The sequence below is a fragment of the Trichoplusia ni genome, chromosome 4, assembly GCF_003590095.1.
Source record: "Trichoplusia ni isolate ovarian cell line Hi5 chromosome 4, tn1, whole genome shotgun sequence".
Lineage (NCBI taxonomy): Eukaryota > Metazoa > Arthropoda > Insecta > Lepidoptera > Noctuidae > Trichoplusia > Trichoplusia ni.
The window spans coordinates 6,228,703-6,237,382 of record NC_039481.1 but is presented as its reverse complement, the minus strand read 5'-3'; the positions used below and the strand labels follow the sequence as shown (position 1 = coordinate 6,237,382).

General features: G+C 36.4%; 1 protein-coding gene across 1 annotated transcript in view; it reads left to right on the top strand.

Moving 5' to 3' along the window:
• The first annotated feature begins 781 nt into the window (after positions 1-781).
• Positions 782-8,680, top strand: part of LOC113492705 (cyclic nucleotide-gated cation channel alpha-3) — a 73,362-nt gene continuing 65,463 nt past the window's right edge. Inside the window, exon 1 of the mRNA XM_026870308.1 lies at positions 782-803. The gene's annotated coding sequence lies outside the window, so the exon portion shown is untranslated. The remainder of the gene's footprint in view (positions 804-8,680) is intronic.

Sequence of the window (8,680 nt, the reverse complement as noted above, 5' to 3'; positions counted from 1 at the left end):
ATAAAATGAAAAGAGAGTTAGCAAAGAGTTGTATACGTTAAGTACTAAGAACCAAACCTAAATTTAAAACAAAATACAAAACAAAAATTAACGCCAGCTTTAAAACAAGTTGCCAAGATTTCTAATGAATGAAATGAAAAATGACACTTTAATAAAGTCACATTATTTTTTATGAGTGTCTGGGGGGGAGGGAGGTTTAGCTGTCGACGGCGGCGGCCAAACTACTGAATACATTTATTTGTTCTTCGGTAAGACCTAAAAAAATGTAAGTAGGCTAATAGAAAAAGTTTAAAACTCAAATGTTAAGTAACTGGCTGATAACGGACCTCCGTCAAGTGTTGAAGGCTTTTGATATCAGATTTAATATTCACTTCTTTAACACTTTGGTATAATTTAATCTGTTTGTGGCATTAAGATAGTCTGTGTTTTCATTTTGATTCGGAGTTTCAACAGTTAAAGTTTTATAAGGATACCTGGATAAGATAGCAATTAACTTGTTTCACTTTTTACGCCGAAGTTTGAAGAAGTCTTTTTAACAACTATTCTGGGGTATCAGAATAATAACTAGTACTCGCTATGCTCATTCCTTTCACTCAAATATTATCGAATGTCATTTTATGTGAATGTTCAGACTAAAGATCGATTTGATGTATGATGTAGGATGTTTATGTAGGTGTATGTTGCAGGCGCGCTGGAGGGCGGCGCGCTGGGCGGCGGCGGCGGCGGCGGCGCGCTGGGCGCGCTGCGAGCGGCCGGCTCGCCGCCCGCGCCCAGCCTCGGCGCCAGCCGGCACAGCCTCATAGGTCAGTATATACTAAATAGATTATAAGTAACTTATCTTCAGTTACTAATCCATATGAATCGATAGTGAATACCTAGTCTTCCCTTCCTCTCGTTGATTTGATATACAATCTGGTGCTAGAAGGTAAACAGCACGCAGCCTTGTGACGTAGTTTTATACATCCTTAAAATATTCTTAGTTGTGCCTAACGAGGTCTAACGATGTTACCTTGTTGGTTTTAAGCAACTGTTGTTTTGAGTAAATGGTTTTTGAGAATAACTAATAGAAAAGCCGTAACTTTGTCAAAACCTGTCGTTAACGATATTGATGAACACAGCATAAAAAAGAATACTAGTAAGTGGTACAGTTCCGTATACATTCTCGCTTAATAATAAAACAACATCGCTCTGAACTCTTACCGTCACAGACTTATTTAGATGTGCGGAAATTGATTTCCTCGTCAGTTAAGTGTTAATCGTGGGATCAAAGTGTTCTGCATACATGGGGAATTGGAACTGTCTTCGATATAGAGATAATGGTGATAGCTCGAGTGTCACGCATCATAGCTCGTGGCTTAATGGTCTCGGTGGAGGAAAATGACTGCGTGAATACACATCACTGAAGGCGCTGCAGGAAAATTAACATTGCAATATCCCCTGTATACCTAGAAATATTCGTATTTTATAAAGGTTTAGGGTTTTCCAAGATTGCTGATCATTTCAATGATGTCTTGTTAACACGCTTGTACTGTAATATTGTTTGGTCAGTTTGTAAACCTTTTTGAGGTTTATATTCATGTTTTTTTCCTTCAAAGCCAATTAAATAAATTTGAAGATCGCATCAAAAGGTGTGTAGATTATCATTACCAAATAAAAATAATTTTAAGGTATTTCATAGGGCCCGTACGCAGTATAATCACTCACACGCTTTCACTAAACACTGGTAAGCCGCGCGTCTCCCTCGGTATAGCCGTTTTAATTTGGCGGCATAGTTTAATTAACAGGATTCCAAGTCGTATGTCCTGAGGAAATTGATGAGTTGTGTAGTGCGAGGAGCGAGCGACGCCGACGCCGAACGACGCGCGACGCGGCAAGGGAGGCGGTGGGGGGAGGGGTGTGTTGGTGCCAGAGGGTTGGAGGTTACTCGTAAATCCACGTTACGTGGGTTGCCCTACCGCCTGATTAATTTATTTTCACAGAATCCGTGTAACTCATCTGAAAAGCGTTATTCTGTCGTATCACCCTAATTTCTTTTCTCTGCTCTCTGTATATTTACATTTCTTACTTACATTACTAGTTTCGAGGCCAATAGTATTCCATATAACAAGTTGACGTTGATTAATATATACGGCGGAATCTCAACTCCCATTTCGCGGTTTTGGGCTTATAAGTTTTAACATTAGTCTTTGGTTTTCATTTAGATAACAAATATTCGAAGTAATCATGTTCAGAGAAACATAAACAAACGCTTTTAATCTTTTCTCATTTAACCACAAACTTTGAACAATTGTGAGTGGTTAAAAACACATTATATTTAATACTAAATGTAAAAAGCATCGATAGCTCTTGAGAAACCTTAAAATAAAAGACGAGGTATAGAAATGAATATTATTTTACATATTATTCAATAAGGAGTAGGCAATGCAGTACGTTTAGAAATTCAATCGAATTAGACCCAGATTGAAAATCTCGATCTAAACCAAATCCAGGCACTGTAAATTATTCTAAATACGTTATCGGTTAGAGAGGGCGTGTTCTGAGCCGCATTATAATAGATAACCTGGAATTATTCATGTGGAACATTACACCAAATGAGAACTCGAAACGGCTCATACATACTCACACATACTCGTATATATCGCGCAAAAGATTAAGTAATTAACACAGATATTCATACGCGCCGTACTAAGTACTAATGATTAACGCGTTTAACTAAGGCCTTTTAAGTTGTGTTAATACGGCAGTAATTAATTTGACATAATTATACTTTTATGAGCGCTATTAAAATTGAAGGAGTTAATATAGCGGGTGCTTAGACTATCAAGTGGTTCACCACTAAACACTTATCAATTAGACGGAATTGTACTTAGAGCCTATAGCGTTAAGTTTGAAATTCGATTGGTGATACTTTTTGTAAGTTTTTCTTCACATTTTTATACACTTATAGGCCACAAACTACTCGACGGTTATAACCGCCAAGCGACTGCCGCCATACAAACTCATAACGGATCGGCCATAGAAACTCGTTGCTGCGACCACAGACTTGTGCTTTCATTTACGAAGATCTTTAGCCTGTAGTCTTAAACAGGAAACAAGCTCTCTGGTACTTGAGTTTGAGTTCAGGTCGAAATGGTTTAATTGTTTTCTAAGTCAAGAAGACGGTGCAGGAAGCAGATCCCCAGTACTATATTATTTGTTGTACTGAACGTTAATTTACCGTCTAAGTAGTAAAAAGCTAAAACTTGTTTGTTCTCCATATTAAAGTTTTTAAAAGGGCTTCCGTTTATCCCACCCACGAATACAAGTTTCTCAAAGGAATTCATCAAGTTCTTCTGTTGTTCATAACTAAAGCGGAATGAGATGTAGAGCTATAGATAAATAGACCAGCTACGTGTTATGCAACCAGTTTCAGTAGACCTTTATCTTATTTTGAATGACTGGAAGTATACCACTTTTTATAAGAAGATTTTTTATTTATAGTTTCTAAGGAACAAAGCAAAAACAGTCTTTACCAATTTGATAAGCTGGTGACTGTTTGGTATAGGAGATATAATTATTTTTTAATTCTTGAAGTAATGTTATCAACACAATATCTATATCTATACTTCTATACTAATATATAAAGCTGAAGAGTTTGTTTGTTTGAACGCGCTAAACTCAGGAACTACTGGTCCAAATTGAAAAGTTCTTTTTGTGTTGAATAGACCATTCATCGAGGAAGGCTTTAGGCTATAAACCATCACGCTGCGACTAATAGGCGCGAAGATACAATAATGGAAAATGTCAAAACAACAGGGCAGGTATAAATCATAACTTATATTTCTACCCGCGGGGACGAAGTCGCGGGCAACAGCTAGTTCACTATAAAAGCTGTTAATTGCAAGTTGGGTTCGTATCACTCAGGGTTTCATTCAAATAATGTAAAAAAGAATCGAATAATATATTTGGCCGTCTATAAAACTTTTGACCGTACCCAATTTCTTATTTTAGGTTTGTATTTTTATCATTGGTTGTTATAGCGAAAACTATCTAGCCATCACAGTTCATGCTATACAGCCTAACGACACACAGAGCGAAGAACTTATGGTTAAATGTTTACCCTTAGAGAACGGAACCATAGGAACATGGGCGTTCATATAAAAATTTAAGCATAGAATTAGCTGATATCAACTCCTTTTAGGAGGACCAAATTAAAAAATATACCCTTTTGTGATACTTTGAAGAAGATTTTTCCTTTACATACACAGGCGCCGTGTAAGAGTTCTAAATCTACACGTTAATCTCTCCTAATAGCGCTTATCTACATTACGCACCTGTATTGATTTAAATTAGCCAGGTATGTGACTTAACGACAAATGTGGGCTCCATCCTCAGGGAAACGGACAGGAATATTAATGTTTCACTTAGCTATTAATTGTCATTAGATATTCGGCTTAGTTACTGGTTATTATTGTACCAAAATACACATTTTACGATCTAATGGCTAGATTTATAAATTGAGAGATAGAAATTCGTACTGTTTTGCTCGTACACCTATTTGATATGAATTGTGTACTTTTTGTTTATTGTTTCTATTAAAAAGGAAAGTTTCTTATTTTTTTGTTTCTTAGTTTTTTCAAATTTAGAATGTATTCTACGTAGTACACTTTATAGATGCTATTTTGTTCACATTTTTGGATTTGATCAGTTTTAAAAATTGTAGATGTAGTGTAACGAGGCAGAAATTAATTAAAAGTCATTGAAGCCAAAAAAAATTAAGTACGATCACTCGATACAAAATTTCAAGCATACTCGTGCGTTAAGATAAACAGAATTGGAATTTGAGTAAATACTTACCTCCTTGGTGTTTCGGGTTCGACTCAGCTTTTTATATTTATTCAATATCCCCGATTTTGTATTTGATTTAGATATTTGAAGGTACTTTATTTGTGACGCAGAGTTTATTCGTGGCTTTACGTTATAAAGCTTTTTATAATTGGATGTGGGTTGAGGTATCTGTGCTGCTTGTGATATATATGATTGGGTTTTATATTTATTTTGTTCTTAAAGTTTCAATACTAGTTTGTATATTATAAAACCATCTACAATTTGGCACAGGCCTCTTACCATGTAGTAACTTTGAGACTTACTTTCTTCTCACTTTGAGCATTGATCACCATGTTTGCTCATTGCTCGCGGACTGGCGATTTCAGATTAGCACCTCTTGTATATTGGCTGAGTTAGCCAAAGTAGCATTAATACCTCCAGATTTAGATTTACAAATCAGTGATATTAAATGTCGAAATATCTTGTTATGGGAAAAATACATAACTTCACACCTATTTAATAAGGAATGCCCTGACCGATTTTCAGCCAAGGCGACTTGTGTCTCAATACACCAACTCATATTAATAGTGCACTCTCTTTTCTCTTACTCTCATGATGAATCCCACACGATTGAAGAGAGTTTAAGCGCACGACCCTCATTTTTACGTACCTTCCAACATACTTACTGTAAGTTTACTATTTTGCACGTGTAATCTAGCGTTACACCTATGTGTATTTCCCGCTTAATTATTATTACATTAGAGCACGCTTGCTTTGAAGGTAGCCTTCATAACAAGAGTGTTCAAAGAGAAGTTTTAGAACAAACTTTAAACTTGAAAACCCACTAAACTATTGGCTTTCTGCGCCAAAGTTCAAGAGTTCGGTTCTCACATGCGATTAATGTTTGTTCCATGTCCTCGTGTTCAAGCACCTTGGATAATACTCTGTATTAGAAACAAAATAAAACATCCGCCAGAAAACAGAATATACACAACAAATTGGGATATTTTCGGCAACATTGTCCATTTTATAACAAAGTGCTCTTTCTAGCCCGAAGCGTTTGCAGGTCAATATTACCGAGATGCGGTAAAAACATGACAAAATACAACGTAATGCTACGTCACAACATGTCAAGCTACTATAAAATATATATGAATGCATGGCACGGCGGGCGGGTGAACGTGCCCGATAATGACATGTTAAAACTTATCATTACCGTTGATAGTTTTCGAAATCACTGGTAATTATTGCCGTCAGTCGCGTGTGACGTCAAACGAGCTACCCAAACAATATACATCGTTGGAAATCGGTTTTAATTTATGGTTCCCGAGCGGCGACTTTATGAAATTAATGCCGAGCGGTGACGGGTTCTCCTTTTGTTGTTTTTATTTTATTCACTACACAATCAGCCTCTAGAGATACTCTCAACACCTAGCAAAATACACCGTTTCCGAGTATAATGTCGTTGGAATCATCAAAAAATGTTTCGTTACTTTCAAGCTCAGATATAAAGACACTGTAACTCATACGTAGAAAAAAATACAATGAAGCAATGGAATTTATTTCATCATATTTTTTTATAATTACACTTAATTTGCGAACTGTGTGTATTTTCTTCTTGTTTGATAATATGCTGTAATTTATTTCTGCATTCAATTTAAATAACACAACTTCACAATGTAATTACAGCTTATTACGTATACATAGTTCTAACATCGTGAAGAGAGCCGAGCTTAGACCACACGATTACGAATATTACCTACAGAATTTAATATCAGGTGAAAGTGGTTTCTCCCTGCAGTAAACTGTATCACGGCACATTATACTTTGACATACAATGTTTAATTTCACATACTTTGCTGAAGTAATCAGAATACTTTGAATATACTGCTTTAACTTTGAAAAACTTAGTAAGGCTTGTTTTAATATCGTATACAGATATTTTAAGAGTAAAAAGTTGGTGTCGTGCATTCTCGACGATTAAGAGGTTATGAATAGGTAGCCTTATTCGCCATTAATACTAATATAATAGAAGGGAAAAGATGGAAAACGCTATACCAACAAATGTACAACACTTAAATTTGACGATGATGATGATGCTTTGTTCGAAGAGAAAGAAAGCAAGTTGAGAAGTTGTTTTAAAAAGTTTTGATTTTTATTTATTCTGTTAAGTTTTTTGCGATATGCTCAGTGAAATAAATAATTCAAAAACGTTGAGATTAAAGGAGGACAGATTAGAGACTTTGAAAAAATAAAAATATCTTCAGAAAGTTTTTATGGAACCTTTGTGAGATCATACGTTGTAGCATTAGTTGGCCTGTAAGGGTTTGTTCGTTTGTAGATTAGATATGAATATTTTATTAAAATTCCTGCTTTTGCTTCTTAATTAAAAAAACATGAAAGTTCTTTTTGTTTTTCAAATTAGGTAGGTTCGTTACAAACGACAGTTTTATAATGTAGAGTCAAAGCTTTCATCACGCTTCTGACCATTTATTTGGGTGTTTTTCGCTCTTTATAATCGTTTATTTACAACTTTACAGAGTTAAATATTTACAAGTTAAAAAACAAAAAAATATTAAATTAAATTAAAGCATCAAAAAATTCATCGGCGTCGCTGCCGGCTGGGAGTGTGCCCAAAAGGCTGGCAGCATTGCCACGTTGAATGGCAATGCTAATCCTCTGAGCGAGGTAAAAGCCAGCCTTTGGGTCACGAGAAGTGTCAACGAGACGCTTTGCTAGGTCTTTAAAAAGCGTTTTGGCACTCGGCCCCCACGGCCCAAAAGTTTCAACCCCAAACGGCTCAAAGAAGTAACTACCAACTAGATTACCATATTTGCGCCGTTTGAGGTTTTCAGCAGCCGCGGCAGCAGAGCCAGCGCAGCTCGAAGAACCGGGAAGGTGAGATGTCGCAAGAGTGTCGACACAAGTGGCGTCCCACACTAAAGGCCTACCCATGTTCCAAGGGAACAAAGACATTCCGTCCGGTCTCTTGCCATCATCGCGTACCAAACCATTAGGTTCTAATACAGCAGGTACGCCGACGGCAACAAGAGCTCGACGGATAATGTCATTTGGGTGTTTAATTTTTTTATTAGAAAATAACAATCCTGCTTTTGAGTAAACTCCTTTATACATTTTCTTTCTTTTTTCATTCTTCATAACTTAGGTCCAGAATACTATTAGCATTTCTTGGTTTTGTTAATAAATTTTCCGGTCCTTATACAGCCGATTATACTCTCATAATCAGATTCAAGTCAGCTTGGCTCAAATTGGGTAAGTATCTTCGATAATAAGACGCTTTCAATGGGAATTATCCCAAGTAGTGTATAAACACTAACTTTTTGATATAAAACCTTATTTTTTCTTGAGCTCAGTCCCGTCTCGAGCTCTCATATTACAATATCATGTTAGTGCAGCTCGCGGCACGTTTGCAACACGCCGTATGTGTGAGGTGTAGCGCCTCAATCAGCATAATGCTACGGATAGCCGACGAGGGCCGACGTGACAAAACGTTCAATGTCTCAATGTGCACTCGTTATCTGTCACTTGTCTCTCTTGCATGTAAGCTACGCTGTAATGTATACAGAGACACTGCGCTGTTTTGTGAAACAAAAGACAGACGTGTGTATAAATAGATCTTAAGTTGGTGTTAATGTGCGTTTAATAATTGTAGCAGTGATAGAGCCAAAGAAAAACATAGACGCGTCATTTCGCAGAGTTGATTGCAAAAAAAAAATGCTTGTGTCCTTAAAATATCTCTTTTCAACAATTTACGAGTAATTTCAAAAACGACACTCTTTTTAAAACTATTCTTGCTTTTGTTCATTGAATTACCTTCTTCATTACTGTTTAACTAACAATTAATTCTGAAACC